We start from the raw sequence: 13,764 nt of genomic DNA, 5'->3' as shown, positions 1-13,764 counted from the left end.
GTCAATAAATGCGTGTGATGAACTTTTAACAAAATCTTTATTGTGGAACAATTTTAGATTTATAGATGACTGTGCAAATAATGCAGAACGTTTTCATATACTCAATATCCAGTTTGTCTTTATTATAAAATCTTACATCAGTGTGGTATATTTATCACAATTAATGAACTAATGTTGATACATTATTATTAACATTCATATTTTATTCAGATTTGCTTATCTTTTCCTTAAAGTCCTCATTTCAGAGTATCAACTTACACAGTACTAATGTCTTCCTAAGTTCCTCTTGGCTGTGACTGTTTCTCAGACTTTTCTTGTTTTTATGACCTCAGTGGTTTTGAGGATGACGGTCAGGTATTTTGTACAATGTCACTTACTTGGAATCCATATGCCTAGTTTTCATTACTAGACTGGGATTATGTGGTTGGGTAAAGTGCCATTTTCATCACATGTGCATTCGATCAACATGACATTGTGTTGGTGTTAACCTGTATCACCTGGATGAGGTCATTTTTTTTCAGGTTTCTTCACTGTAAAGTTAATCTTTTCCCCCTTTTTGTACAGTTGTTGAAAAAGGTCATCATACACAGCCCACATCTAAGGAGCGGAGAGTTATGTCCCAGTTTCTTTGGGGAGAAGTATCCTAATGAGCCCATAAGCGAATCGGACATATATTCCTGAGTATACTGGAGGCTCTAAAGTAAAGACGTGCAGAGGTATGCCCTATTGGAGCATTTTAAAAAGTGGCAGAATGAACCACCCCGCCTGTCACATGTGGATGAAGAGTTCAATGGTAGACTTACTTTGAACCCAGTGTTTGGTTTCTGGAGGTTATCAACCATCAGTTCAGGGAAATACTTCCAGGATTTGAAATCTGGGCCGCTTCATCCAGTATCACAGTTGTTAAATCTGTTTACCACTTCTAATTTCCCCCATTCTATATCTAACACATAAGGATAGGAAGCTTATTAACAGAAGAAAGAGCATCCATAGTCACTTAAATGTAGGTCAGTGGTGATTTGGAAACTGAAGGATATCTGAAACGGTGTACCTTTATTCTCATCAAAATACATCATTGTGGACACATAGGAACAGGGCATTTACTGCTGACTGAGTGTAGAATTACAGTCAGATTCTTTGATGTTTGCTTGGGTGTCTGAAAAGTGTTCTCAGAGCTAAAGGCAATTGCTGTAAATCATATAAACATTGGTCTAATGAAGAGAAATTACCATAATGTTGTAAACTCAAAAGAGATAAATATATATGTGCATGTTTTTTTGATTAGTACAAATCAACTGCCCATGTGAAGGGAAGACAGAGGTGTATAGAGCTTGGGCTCTTCATCCCCCAGCTATGCCTCTAAAGGACAAACATGGTGGATGGACATAGAGAAGAGAAGAGGAGACCAAGACTTCAAATATCGTTATAGGGCTAGAAGTGTTTTGGGAAAAACCCTTTAGCAGGGTACACGTTTGTCTCTCTCATTTTGCATCATCTCGAATGACTTTTACTACGAATCCATTTTAAATAGCCTCCGGCTGTACTGGGTGAACAGAGAAAAAAACATGAGCTGTCAAAATGAGATCTAACAATGACAAAAGAAACCACCCAAGAAAACTGCAGGCTTGGGAGCTGAAACCCAGTCTCTGGTTTTCCCTACTGCTGATTTGGCTCTGGAAACCTGAGCACACTCAGGACTTTTCTGGGGCCCTATTTCATGTATCTGTGACAAGCTGGGATGAGAATAGAATACATAGATCATCCCTTACAGGTCCAAGGTTGTACATGACTCTAAGTTGTGTAATTATAGGTTTGGGAAGTACAGAGTTGCCGGAAGAATGAACTCATTTCCAGGTAGGTGGAGAATCTCTGAGCCAGCAACCCTGGAGTCAGAGGTGTGATATGTCCACTCCTATATAAACAAAAACATGCATAAAAGCATGGAAAAAATTCCATTTAATGCAACATAAAAACAGCACATAGAAATGCTGGAGACCATCAAATGGCTGAATCCAGGAAAGCCAAACTAACAAAGCCTCATAAACTGTGCTATCCTGTTTCTTCAGGTGGACAAAAGGACTTCTGACACTGTTGCTTGTTTCTTTGAGGGAAATTCCCAGCAACAGGAACTGAAGCACTGTGGTCAGATCATCGTGTTTGTGGGACTTACTCTCTTCAAGTTTTCCTGCCAATTTGTTAGAACATATTTTTTGATTAAAGCTATGTTGAAATTGTATACCAGCTGCCAAACTATTTTCAAATCAGCTTGTAAAGTTTTCACTCCTACAGCACATATTTTTCCTATGAGGATTTGCAACCATGAGAACTATCATTTAAGATACTTGCATTTATAAGCATGAAAGTGTAATTTCCCATAAAATAAATGCTAGGTGGTCATTTTCATTGAAAGTATCCTAACAGACAACTGTAACAATGTGGTTTTGAAACGCTCTGTAAATTAAGTCTTTGGTGGGTCACACTATGGGAATTTTAAGTCGAAATACTCAAGCACATAAGGCAAGATATGACCTATATACCTGCATATACCTATATGCAGGTGACTCACCTCAAATGTCAGAAGATACCTGTTCATCTCAGAGACCCTGTTCACACTAGTCCAACATACATGGGCCAAGGATGCTTTCCATATGAGCCTCTGAATCTGTCTTCCTCTCTTTGGCTCACTGTAAAATAGGAAGTAACAGCTGCTTTACAAGCCATAAGAAGGCAGTCAGGCAGCTCTGGTGACACGAAAGGGAGCCTTGGTGCTGTCTTCCCTTTCCCAGGCTGCCAACCTGGATACAGGTTCATGGGTTACATACTAGTCCACTCCTTGTACTGACTCCCTGAGTTATTCCAGACCCAGGAGATGCTACCTAAAAGCGGCTGAATTAGTAGACATCCCATTGTACAGCTCTCCGTGACAGCCAGCATCATCTTGCAAGCATACATGTAAACTCAGCTCCTGTGGCCGTGGCCTCAGCAGAGAGGCACAACCTGTGTCACAGTCTTTTGTGCATGAGATCAGACCCTTGAGTGTGTTTATGAAACATGTGCCCATTGTAACATACTGTAAAGTTTGAGACAGTCAATTTATTCAGATGCAGTGGTGATTTTTCTCCAGGGGCAAACATCACAAACATTTTAGAGAATAAATTTCTAGATCTCTTTATGAGCTTAGATAGAATGTATAATTGAATAAAAATGAGATTATACCATAAAAGATGTTCTGTAGCCTGATTTTTAACTTAAAGTATGTTATTTAAATGTTTCTATTATACATAAATATAAATCTATTTTGTTGTATTTTAATGGATGTACTCCATTCTACTAAGGATTTGACCCATGTTTACCACCCAACCTTCTAATAAACATTTAGGTTATTGCCATGTTTATGCTATATCCACACAATTGAAATAAACTATGGTGTACTTTTTAAAAATATCAAATATTCATTTAACACTTAATACATATAGACTTAATTATTATTAATTAATTAATTAATTAATTTAATTGTAAATGTAGTGAATTATTTTAAATTCCAAGAACCGAACATTTGGACTCACACAGTGTATACCTGTAATTAATGTCTTCAAGTTCTGGTTTTCTCGAATTACTTCCAGTAAGTTCGAAAGATTTTTTTCAAAACCAACAATAGGTGTGGCTCTTCTCTCATCTGCTCATGGAAGTCTGCACCAGCTACTGGGAGGTGGTGGCAGAGAGCAGGTCCTTGGGGCCTAGAAAAGTCCTGCAAAAATGTCTCTGTAGCCATCTCTTGAAGACCTGAAAGTAGGCAAAGTAATTCGGGCTCAAGCTGCCTTTTCTGCAAATGCTGCCAAACCAGCAATTTCATCTGAAGCTGCTGCTCCCATCTCCAAGAGGGAAATCTCTTTACCGAACGCAACTGGAGCTCTCTTGGTACGTGGGCCTGAGTTTTAATGAAGAAGAAATCCCTGCAAATAGAGCCTTGGTCCTTGGAGCATCAGATCAGGGGCAGCTGGTAGCAAGACCTTCCAGCAGGAATGTGGTGGCTCCCATAACTGGCAACGATGTTGGACTTTGTGGAGCATAAGTTAAGCATGGGTTTGGGGAAGTCATTTTGTGTAAGGACCAAGATGGAGAAATTAGGCTCAGGCTTAAATCAGTAATAATATCAGTAATAATGGTGTATTTGTTCAGCTGGTCCAGGCAAAATCTCCTGCCTGATTGGTTGGTCTGAGATTTGGAGACCACGTACTCCAGATCAGCTTGGAAAACTGTGCAGAGGCTGGAGCATGATGAAGCACAAGGCCTTTGAGAGAAGATTACTGACTGTCCAGGATGTTCCAGGACAGGCCCTCCAAACAGATTCCAGGACAGGCCCTCTGAACGGACAATCACCTTGTGTGAAGGTAGTACTGGACATGTTGGCTTTATCTTTAAAAATGGAAAGATGGAGCATCTGGGTGGCTCAGTCTGTTAAGCATCCGACTTTGGTTCGGGTCACTATCTCAGGGTTTGTGAGTTCGAGCTCCATGTCGAGCTCTGTGCTGACAGCTCAGAGCCTGGAACCTGCTTCGGATTCTGTATCTCCTTCTCTCTCGGCCCCTCCCCTGCTCGTGCTCTGTCTCTCAAAAATAAATAAACATTTAAAAAATAATAAAAATAAAAATGGAAAGATAACACCCATAGTGAAAGATAGTGCGGCAGCCAGAATCGGTCTTCTCACAGAACACAGCATCTGTGAAGTTGGTGGGTACAATGTCATTGGGTTGAAGGACTCTCAAACTGCAAACATATGGTCAACATCTGAGACTATAGTTACTATTACAACCATGCCTACTTTTATCTTTGAATATATTATTCAACTACAATATCCATTTTATATTATTAAATGGATGGCACCAAGCATTATGAAAAGCCTGATGGATCACACCATTCCTGAGGTTTAAAAATCATGGCACAGTCGAGGACGGGTGCCTGGGTGGCTCAGTTGGTTAGTGTCCAACTTTGGCTCAGGTCTCATGGCTCATGGGTTTGAGCTCTGAGTCAGTCTCTGTGTGGACAGCTCAGAGCCTGGAGCCTACTTCAGATTCTCTGTCTGCCTCTCTGCCCCTCCCCCGCTCATGCGCACTCTCTCTCTCTCTCTCTCTCTCTCAAAATTAAATAAACTTAAAAAAAATCATGGCACAATGGAAGCAAACAAAATGGTAGTGACTCTTTATCCTATTTTTTTTTCTTTTTGGTTTATGCCTATTCCATTTTAATTAAATATGTATAAGGTTTAAAAAAAAATAACTTAGCTTTTCCTGATCCACTATTCTACTTTGAGCTATTTTGAGCTACTTTCCCGGCATGTGCTTCCGTATTTCACACACACACACACACACACACACACACACACACACACACGTTCCTGGTATAATCTAGTCTAGGGTTCTATTGTTCTGTCATTCACATACTTTTGAAATTGCTAAAACTAACACAACCAAGAAAACTTCTCCTGAGTATTAACTAATGGTTTTATTGCAAAGAAGATACTTTATATGCATGTTTCTCCTACCATAAGAGTAGTCAACAGCAAAGTCCTCAAAGTATTTGAATACATTCTTAGCCAGTCTAACGACCTAATTGCTGTTAGACTGAAGGTAAGAACATGGTGTCTAAGGAATTGTTGGAGTGTCAGACAAGGATTTCCAAAAATCTGAAATCCCAATCTTCTGTTCACTATACCTTCCCTAAACTGTTTTGTTTATATGATAGTTTAGATGTGAATTGTCATGGTTCACATAACCTTGGTAGAGCCTTACTGGGCAGCAAAAGTCTCCTCTTCTCGCCCATACTTTCCACTGGATGCCACCATCTTTAAAATTTGCTGCCATGGAATTATTTCAAACCTGAGAGGTAATTTTAAGTCCTGAAGTATCTGGTACAAGTCAGGCTTCTGGGAACAATTTCTACTTATTTATAATACTGTAAAGGGGAAGAATATCTATTTCTACCTCAGATATCCTGATATTTTCTCTATTACTTGCTTGTCCTGTCAGGAATTCCAACATTTTAGGACTGAATCATAACTCTGATATTGTCTAGTTGATGATTCCAAAATAAGCTAATCATTAATTACCAATGAGTTTATTTTTTAAAAAACAAATTCCAGATCTGGGTTTCTGATTCAGCATGTTCTTTGAAACTCCCCCAATAGATTCAAATAAGCACCCAGGTTTGAGAGTCACCAACACAGGACAATCCTGCCACTTAGAGTCAGGAAACTGAAATACCATGGTCACTCAGCTCTGAACCCTGCTGGGACAGACTGGGAGACACACGGCAAGGTCTGCTGCAATTTAGGACCAGCATCTCCCCCCATTGGCCAACAGACAGCCTGTGTCTACCCTGAAGGCTAGTGCCCAAGGCTGCAAAAAATTTCAAATACAGGAGCGCCTAGGTGGCTCCATTGGTTAAGCATCTGACTATTGATTTTGGCTCAGGTCATGATGTCACAGTTTGGGAGATCAAGCCCTGCATCAGACTCTGAGCTGACAGCACAGAGACTGCTTGGGACTCTCCTTCTCTCTCTGCCCCTCCCCCACTGGTGTGCACACGCACGGTCTCTCTCCCTCTCTCCCTCAAAATAAAGAAATAAACTTAAACATTTTTCAAATATATTAACATTTTCCAGTGACAAAGTGGTAGAGTTGAATCAGCGCTCAGGTATCCCTGCCATGAATGCAGTGGTGAGTATTCACTATATGGAAGTGGACACTACTTTCCATGCAAAGTTCTGTTTGCTTGCTACCTGGTGACTAGAACAAATTTTGCTTGTGCTTATTGAATAGCTAATTAATGTGTTGGCAAAGCATTATCTCGCCTTTATCATTCCCAATAATTAAATTTGGTAATCCTGATTGGTGTGTCTTGTAAACTGGAAGATTAGTGATAAGAGAAAAAAATCTAACAGGTGAGTGTAGTTTACTTGAGGAGAAATCACTTGGGCATTAGGAGGTATGACGTCTTATCACCAAGACAGAAAGCTGGCAGCTGAAGGTAAGATCATACAAGCTGGTTTGCCCAGAGAGTCCCCATTTATATCTGTTGTCTTAAGTGTAATTATCCATGTGGCCTCTTTCACTTTCTAAAGTCTCCTGGTTTAGACAACAAATTATTTGGTCATACTATTCCTAAAGTATTTTGTAGATTTCAAAATATTCAGCACCATTGAGAGGTCTGTGGGTAAAAGACGTTCCAGCAGAAGCAAGGTGATCCAGGCCATGGCAGCTTCACCCCACTGGTGCAAGGATTCATTTGGTAACAGGACTGAACAAGCAGGGGCTTCTCTGGGTCTCTTGCTCCATGCAAATTCCTCTGGAGTCATGGGCTTGGGTTTTCTGAAGAAGACCATTTTCTGAAGTTTGGAGGACTGCTTTTCAGTAGAAAGTAAATGTAGTTCACTAGAGCTACTTTCCTCACCTGGAATCCCCAAATAGTTCTTAATTTGGATTCTTCCAAGATAGTAGCCTTATAATTGGAGCTCACATGTACTAGTGCCTGCCTTAGGCTACTTGGTGAGTGTTCCATGTGCCTGGCCTCATTCACCCTGACAGTGATGCTTATGAGTTAGGTGCTCTTATGGTTCCCATCTCATAAGTGAGAATAGGAGGCTCAGAGAAGCAACTTGCCTTACATCACAGATCTGGTAAGTGATAAAGTCAGGATTTAGATGGGAAGGGTTGGAGAGAGAGAAAGAAAGAGAGGTAGAGTGGTGCGGGAAAAGAGATTGGAGGGAAATTTAATAGGTCACAGAAATTAGAGTTGAACAAGCAAGCTTCAGGAAGGCCAGCAATCGGGACACAGATGAGAACCTAAACATTCATTCAATAACCAGGTATTTGGTTTTCACTACATTCCATGAGCTCCACTAAGTTCTCAAGCTCTGTCTGCTCAAGAAGACACAGTCTCTGCAGTGGGGGACAGTCAACCAGGGAGGCAATCACAGCCTCATTCGGGGTGTGTTGTGGTGAAGGTTGGTTCCAAGAAAGGTACACATGTAAACTGAGGTAAGAGTGAGGAGGCAGTCATGGACAGTTTCCTAAGGGAACCCCCAGCTGAGAAGAAGGAGATAAAATAAGTAAAAGTTATCCAGTAGAAGGCAGAAGAAAGCACAGTCAAGGAAGTAGACCACCAGAGTCTAGAGCTGTCAACAGGGTGACCCCAGTAGGGAGCTGCAGGAGGGAAGATGTGCAGAATCAGGAGGTGGCCCAGGCAACGGTGGCTCAGACGGGGGACGTCCACTGCTCGCTCATGTCTGCGATGCCCACACCCAGGACGCCATTTGGCGTGGGACACAAGAAAAGTTTGAGAAATGAATGGAGGAATGAATAAATGGATGGTTGAATACATGATCAGAACTGGTGTTCGCATGTTGAGATATAAACCTCCAAAGGTGAAAAGCATATAAACAGGTTTTTAAAAAGTCTTGGAAAGCCAATCTGAAGAATCTACATGGTCAGCAGCCTGGGTGGGGGTGGGGGGAGGGATAAGGCTGTTTTTTTTTTTTTTTTATTGTCCCTCCATACCTCTGCCAGTTTTATTAACCATAGAGAACCTCTGTTGGTTCTCTATGCTTGCCTTTGCCAGGGCAGAGGTGGTTAACACAGGCTTTGCTGGCACGGCTGTGCCTCTCTTGTGTGGACCTAGGTAAGCGCCAGAGACCCTCTCGGCTCTCACTGGTGAAGTGAAAGATCCGGTTGTTTTTCAGACCGAATGAGGTGTGGGCTGAAAGCTGCTTAGCATAGGGCTTGCCACATAGTAGTACCTTTTGGTTGTAGCTAATGATGCACATCAGCTCTGCTTTCACACAGTTACCATTATTTCAGTGAATAAATTCAGAGAAAGACATTGGCCACATTCATTAATGCTTTCCAGGGCAAGTTGTTCTCTAACGGCACAGGTCTGGTGGCATTTGTTTGACACCTTAGGCACTAGCCCTGAGCAATATTTTGTAACTATTGCCACTTTTGAAAAACAAACTTAAAAACAATTGCTGTGGGGAAAATACCTTGTTTTGCCTTTAGTTTCACAAGGTTGACTGTGGCCAGAAATCAGGAGGACTTATAGCCACCAGGGACACAGCCTGCCTGGGCCACCAAGACCAGGACACCTGGAGCATAGGTGGGTGAAGTGAGGTGCCTCAGAGAAGGCCATCCCAGCAGATCAAAGCCTGAGCACTCATAGTACAAAACAGTTTTACCACAGGCCAAGGAAGTGTGAAAACAGGTGTTTACTGCAGTAAGAAAGAAAAAGTCTGTGGGACGCTTCTTTGGAGAATAGGCAATTTTAGTATGAAATGAAATATCCTGTTTCAATGAGCCACAAAAATGTGCCTTTGTGAGCACACAGGCCCCTTCTGCCTCTGCCAGCAACATTTGTGATTGCAACGCATCGTGAGTAAGAAGCCCAGCCCTTATTTTGTTCTGAGCAGAAATATATCATTTAGCAAGTGTCAACTCTGACAGTTCCCTTTGGAGAATGTCCGGGAACTTCCCATGCCATTTAGCACTATGACAGAAATAGGACACCACGAGATTAGGCAGTGAGCAGAGAGGAAGCATTCTGAAGAAAGATGGTCCAAACCAAGGTGAACTGTTAGGATCTAAGCCTCCTGCAGGATGGATGAAGGATTTCGTAGGAAATTTCCAGTGACTGAGAAGCATCGACATCTGACAATTACTCTCAGCACAAGTATCACTGAACGTTTACTGTGAGTCATTTCACTTCGTGCCCACAGTCACCTGTTGCTGCTTTCTGCTCTCTACTTCAAGGCCGTGTAACAGCGGTTAGAAGCATAGAGCATTCAGATTCTGCCCCTTTTATTTGCTCAAAACCTTGGAGCCTCAGTTTCTTCATCTGTAAGGTGGGGATAACAATACCCCCTACCTCAAAGAGCTGACACAAAGATGAAGTGAGTAAACAGAAGTACAGCACTTGGAAAATGCCCACAAGCTGTTGAAAGTTACTAGACACCTGAAGCTGAGACCATACAGGACATGCCCAAAGTAGCACTGACAGGAAGTGGAAGAACCAGAATTTAAGCCCCAGGAGGCCCGACTCCAGAGAAGTCTCTCTCAACCACTCTACTGTCTTGTGAGAAAATGTCCAAAGATGAAATTAAATTACTTCAAGCCAATAACTGTTCACTGACTGCATGGAATTCTAACCCCTGTGAGGTCAGGGACCACGTCTTACTTACATTCATATCCTGAGCCTATTGTAGAGTCAGGTGCGGGAGAGATGACAGACTATGGATCTTATAGGATGTAGACAGGAGAACAAGACACAATTCTGGAAGGAGTTTCGACTCCGGGCCGACTCACACAGCCTGTGCCCAAGTGTAACCAAGAGCCGGAAAATATCAAATGAGCACAGGTTGCTGTGACTTGCTGTGTGTAAAAGAGATTTCTTAACTGAAGGGAGACTGTGCCAGAGTCCCCAGAGATCGTCTCTTTCAGCAGAAAGTTAGAGTATTTACTTATCCTTCTCTTCTTTGCTCTTATATAAATAAGAGTCCTCTAACTGAGTTTTGGTTAACATCATTAATGGCCTAGAATTTAGAGAATGAGAAGAGAGACCTCTGCCAAAGAGTTGCGTGAAAGATTGTACATGGCTTGCAGACCAAGCTTTGTCTCTAAATAATTATAGGACTTTGGCAAATCCCTTGGCCTTCTGTTAAAGGAGAGAGTTGAAAGATTTTCCTCACAAGTCTTCCTACCTAAAATTTCTAGAATTATTTGACTGACGAGTATAAAGGATATCTATTTAAATGGCTAAGAGGACTTTGAGGGGTGCCTGGGTAGCTCAGTTGGTTAAGTGTCCAACTGTCCGTTTCAGCTCAGGTCATGATCTCACGGTTTCAGGAATTCAAGACCCCATCGGGCTCTGCACTGACAGCATGGAGCCTGCTTGGGATTCTCTCTCTCTCTCTCTCTCTCTCTCTCTCTCTCTCTCTCCCTCTCTCTCTGCCCCTTCCCCACTCACACTGTCTCTGTCTCTCTCAAAATAAATAAATAAACTTAAATTTAAAAAAAAAAATGGCTAAGAGGACTTCGAAAAGCATGCTTGACTCTGGACGTTGAAAGGTCAGAAATAGTGAGCTGGCAATTCTGAACTCCACAGCACCCTTCTGTGCTTTCCCGCAAACTTGTCTCTTCTAGGTGGTGTTAGATGAAAACAGTTTTGTTCTTTTCATGGCTCTGATTCTACAAGGCTCTTCTTCTAGATATGAGCTGGATACAATCAGAATTTGAGTATTATCTACATTACTCATTAGAGTTCTATTTCTAGTTCATCAAGTTCCTGTGTCTTCTGTTTTGCTAAAAATAAGTCCAACAGCAGGGGTTGTCTTTCTTAAAGACAAATATCATTTTATATTCACTGCATAGCAAGGTTACTCAGTAACTACATCTAGTGGATTTCCTAAAACATTGCTATTCCATTTTTGTCCATAGTAGACAGACTGAAGTACAAAAAGAAAACATATAAAATAGTGCAGTTTATGAATTCAGTGCTTCAAACTCTTACTGCACGAGAAATCCTTGACAGCTTCATTTATTTTGTGTTTGGGTGAGAGGGTTGTTTCCCACATTTAAAACATTCTTTTGCAACAGAAATTATTGAAAACTCTTGATATGATGTTGCCAGTGATATTTAAATTTCAAATGTGCCTGCAGAAGACGGTCACAGTCTTGACTCAGTGGAATTGTTAAATCTAGCTTCTGTTCACTTACTCCGCTCTAACAACAGCCCCCACTTGTTGAAAAACTAATACACATTTTGGGATGTGCTCTGTGCTGATACCTTTGTTGCCTCAAGGCAACCCCACAGCAGGGGTACAAGTTATCCCCGTCCTGCACCAAGAACACTGGGGCCCTAATGATTTGGGCAAGCTTTCCCCCAGGCCAGGTAGCAGCTGCCAGGAGATGGTGTTAGGATGCTTTTCCAGATTGTCCGAGCATTTTCACTTCCCCATGCTACATTCTAGGGTCTAGGATTGCCTCTTGGGTCAGGAACACAAACAATATTTGACAAGTTGTTGTATGTAACACCTTGCGTAGTTTTGGAGCTGATAGATAAACATACCTGGAATGTGAAGTAAACAGTGGGTGGAAATGTGTAATTGTTCCCCCTGTGTTGGGAGTGCCTGACTCTGGTAAACCTCTCTCCCGCTGCAAGGACAAGAGAGCCACTAACCCTCTCAGGCTGCAGGTGTGTGCACAACCACAGCTCACTTCTCTGTGTTACTAGATTCTGTTGGGTGCTCAGGGGCTGAAGGCAGCTGTCCCTCTGCCCACAAAGCCTCCGGCTTCAGCCCTGGGATGTTTAACTTACACATGCCACAGGGGGCTACTTCTAATTGACATGTTCATAAGACAACACTCGTCATGCAGCTCCAGACCAGCTATGAACAGGTCTGCGGTCAGCCTGGTGCTTCCTTTTGAACCCAGCGTGATATTGCCAGATCCTGACCCCCTCGTAGCCCTGAAGGGAGATCTGAGCCCTTGGTCTGGCTCCTCTGACGTTCCTGGTCCCAGCGCTGACTTGACAGTGTTCAGTGGTGGGTCTTTTGTGAGAAACACAGGTAAAGAGAAGGACATAGTGCAGTAGTCAGTCTCCATGAGGCTTTAGGGGGGCTATGCACTCCTCGACATAAAGTCAGCACAAGGGCCAGAATTCCCAGCTGTTATGCAAGCCGCTAAATTAGCCACTGGTCTTACAGTGAAAACCTACAAGGATGGTTAATATGTTTGGGAACTGTCACGCCATGGGCCAAATTTGGAAGAATAGAGACTTTCTGATGTTGGTGGGAACTAAAATGCTACTTGGGAAATTACTGATTTATTAGAGTCATTGCAATTTCCCAAAGAGATTTGCATAATGCATGCTGGAGAGAAGACAAGAAGCTGAAGGAAGTGGATTTGCAGAACAAGCCGTAAAGGGCCCAAAAAGGTTTGAACTGGGGAAACTGAGGCCCTGTTACCTCTGCTCAGGCACTCTACATCAGCTTCAGCAACATGCAACCATCCCGGAGTTCGAAAGGTGGAAACTGAGAGGAGCGGCGGACACCAGAGGAAAACAGGAATTACCCGATGGGATTAGTCCTGCCTCCCAGCTGTTGAATGCTTCGTGGTTTTTTTCACACCAACAACCAACAAACTCATTCATACAAAAGAATATACTGGAAATCTTGGAATCTTACCACACTTGTAATAGGGTCAAAGTAATTCAGGAGGTAATCTCTTACTGTGCCTGATTTATAAATAATAACTTTACTATAAATGTGTATGTGTAGGGAAAACAGAATATGCATAAGGTTTGCTACTAGCCATGGTTTCAGGAATCCACTGTATGTATTAGATAGGACCATTGTCCCTCAGATAAGGGGGATGACTGTATCATTCTAATTACCTAGAATCCAATAGCAGGAGTAATTTTGTTTCTATGGTAATTTAGGGGCTCTCTAAAGCCCTAAAGATACCTATAACTTACCATACCCCGTATCATCTCCAGGATCTGACAGTTGGAAAGATTAAATCATACACCCTAAAGAATTCTTTGATTAATGAATGTCAAGTCAATGACTTATGGTGGCCCAGGGTGTTGCTATTGGGTCTATAAAAATACACTCGCTCCTTCTATCAAGCTACTTTCCCTCTGAGTCAATGTTTGGAGATCTATGAATTCAGAATTTAACTATACTCCTTACCTGATACAAGGGAAGAGACTTGTGAT

General features: G+C 42.0%; 1 pseudogene; it reads left to right on the top strand.

Moving 5' to 3' along the window:
* Positions 1-3,756: 3,756 nt before the first annotated feature.
* On the top strand, positions 3,757-4,931 carry LOC102965120 (annotated as a pseudogene).
* Positions 4,932-13,764: the final 8,833 nt, after the last annotated feature.

The sequence above is a fragment of the Panthera tigris genome, chromosome A3 (assembly GCF_018350195.1).
Source record: "Panthera tigris isolate Pti1 chromosome A3, P.tigris_Pti1_mat1.1, whole genome shotgun sequence".
Lineage (NCBI taxonomy): Eukaryota > Metazoa > Chordata > Mammalia > Carnivora > Felidae > Panthera > Panthera tigris.
Note: the sequence above shows the minus strand (reverse complement) of the source record. Positions and strands in the feature narration are given on the sequence as shown.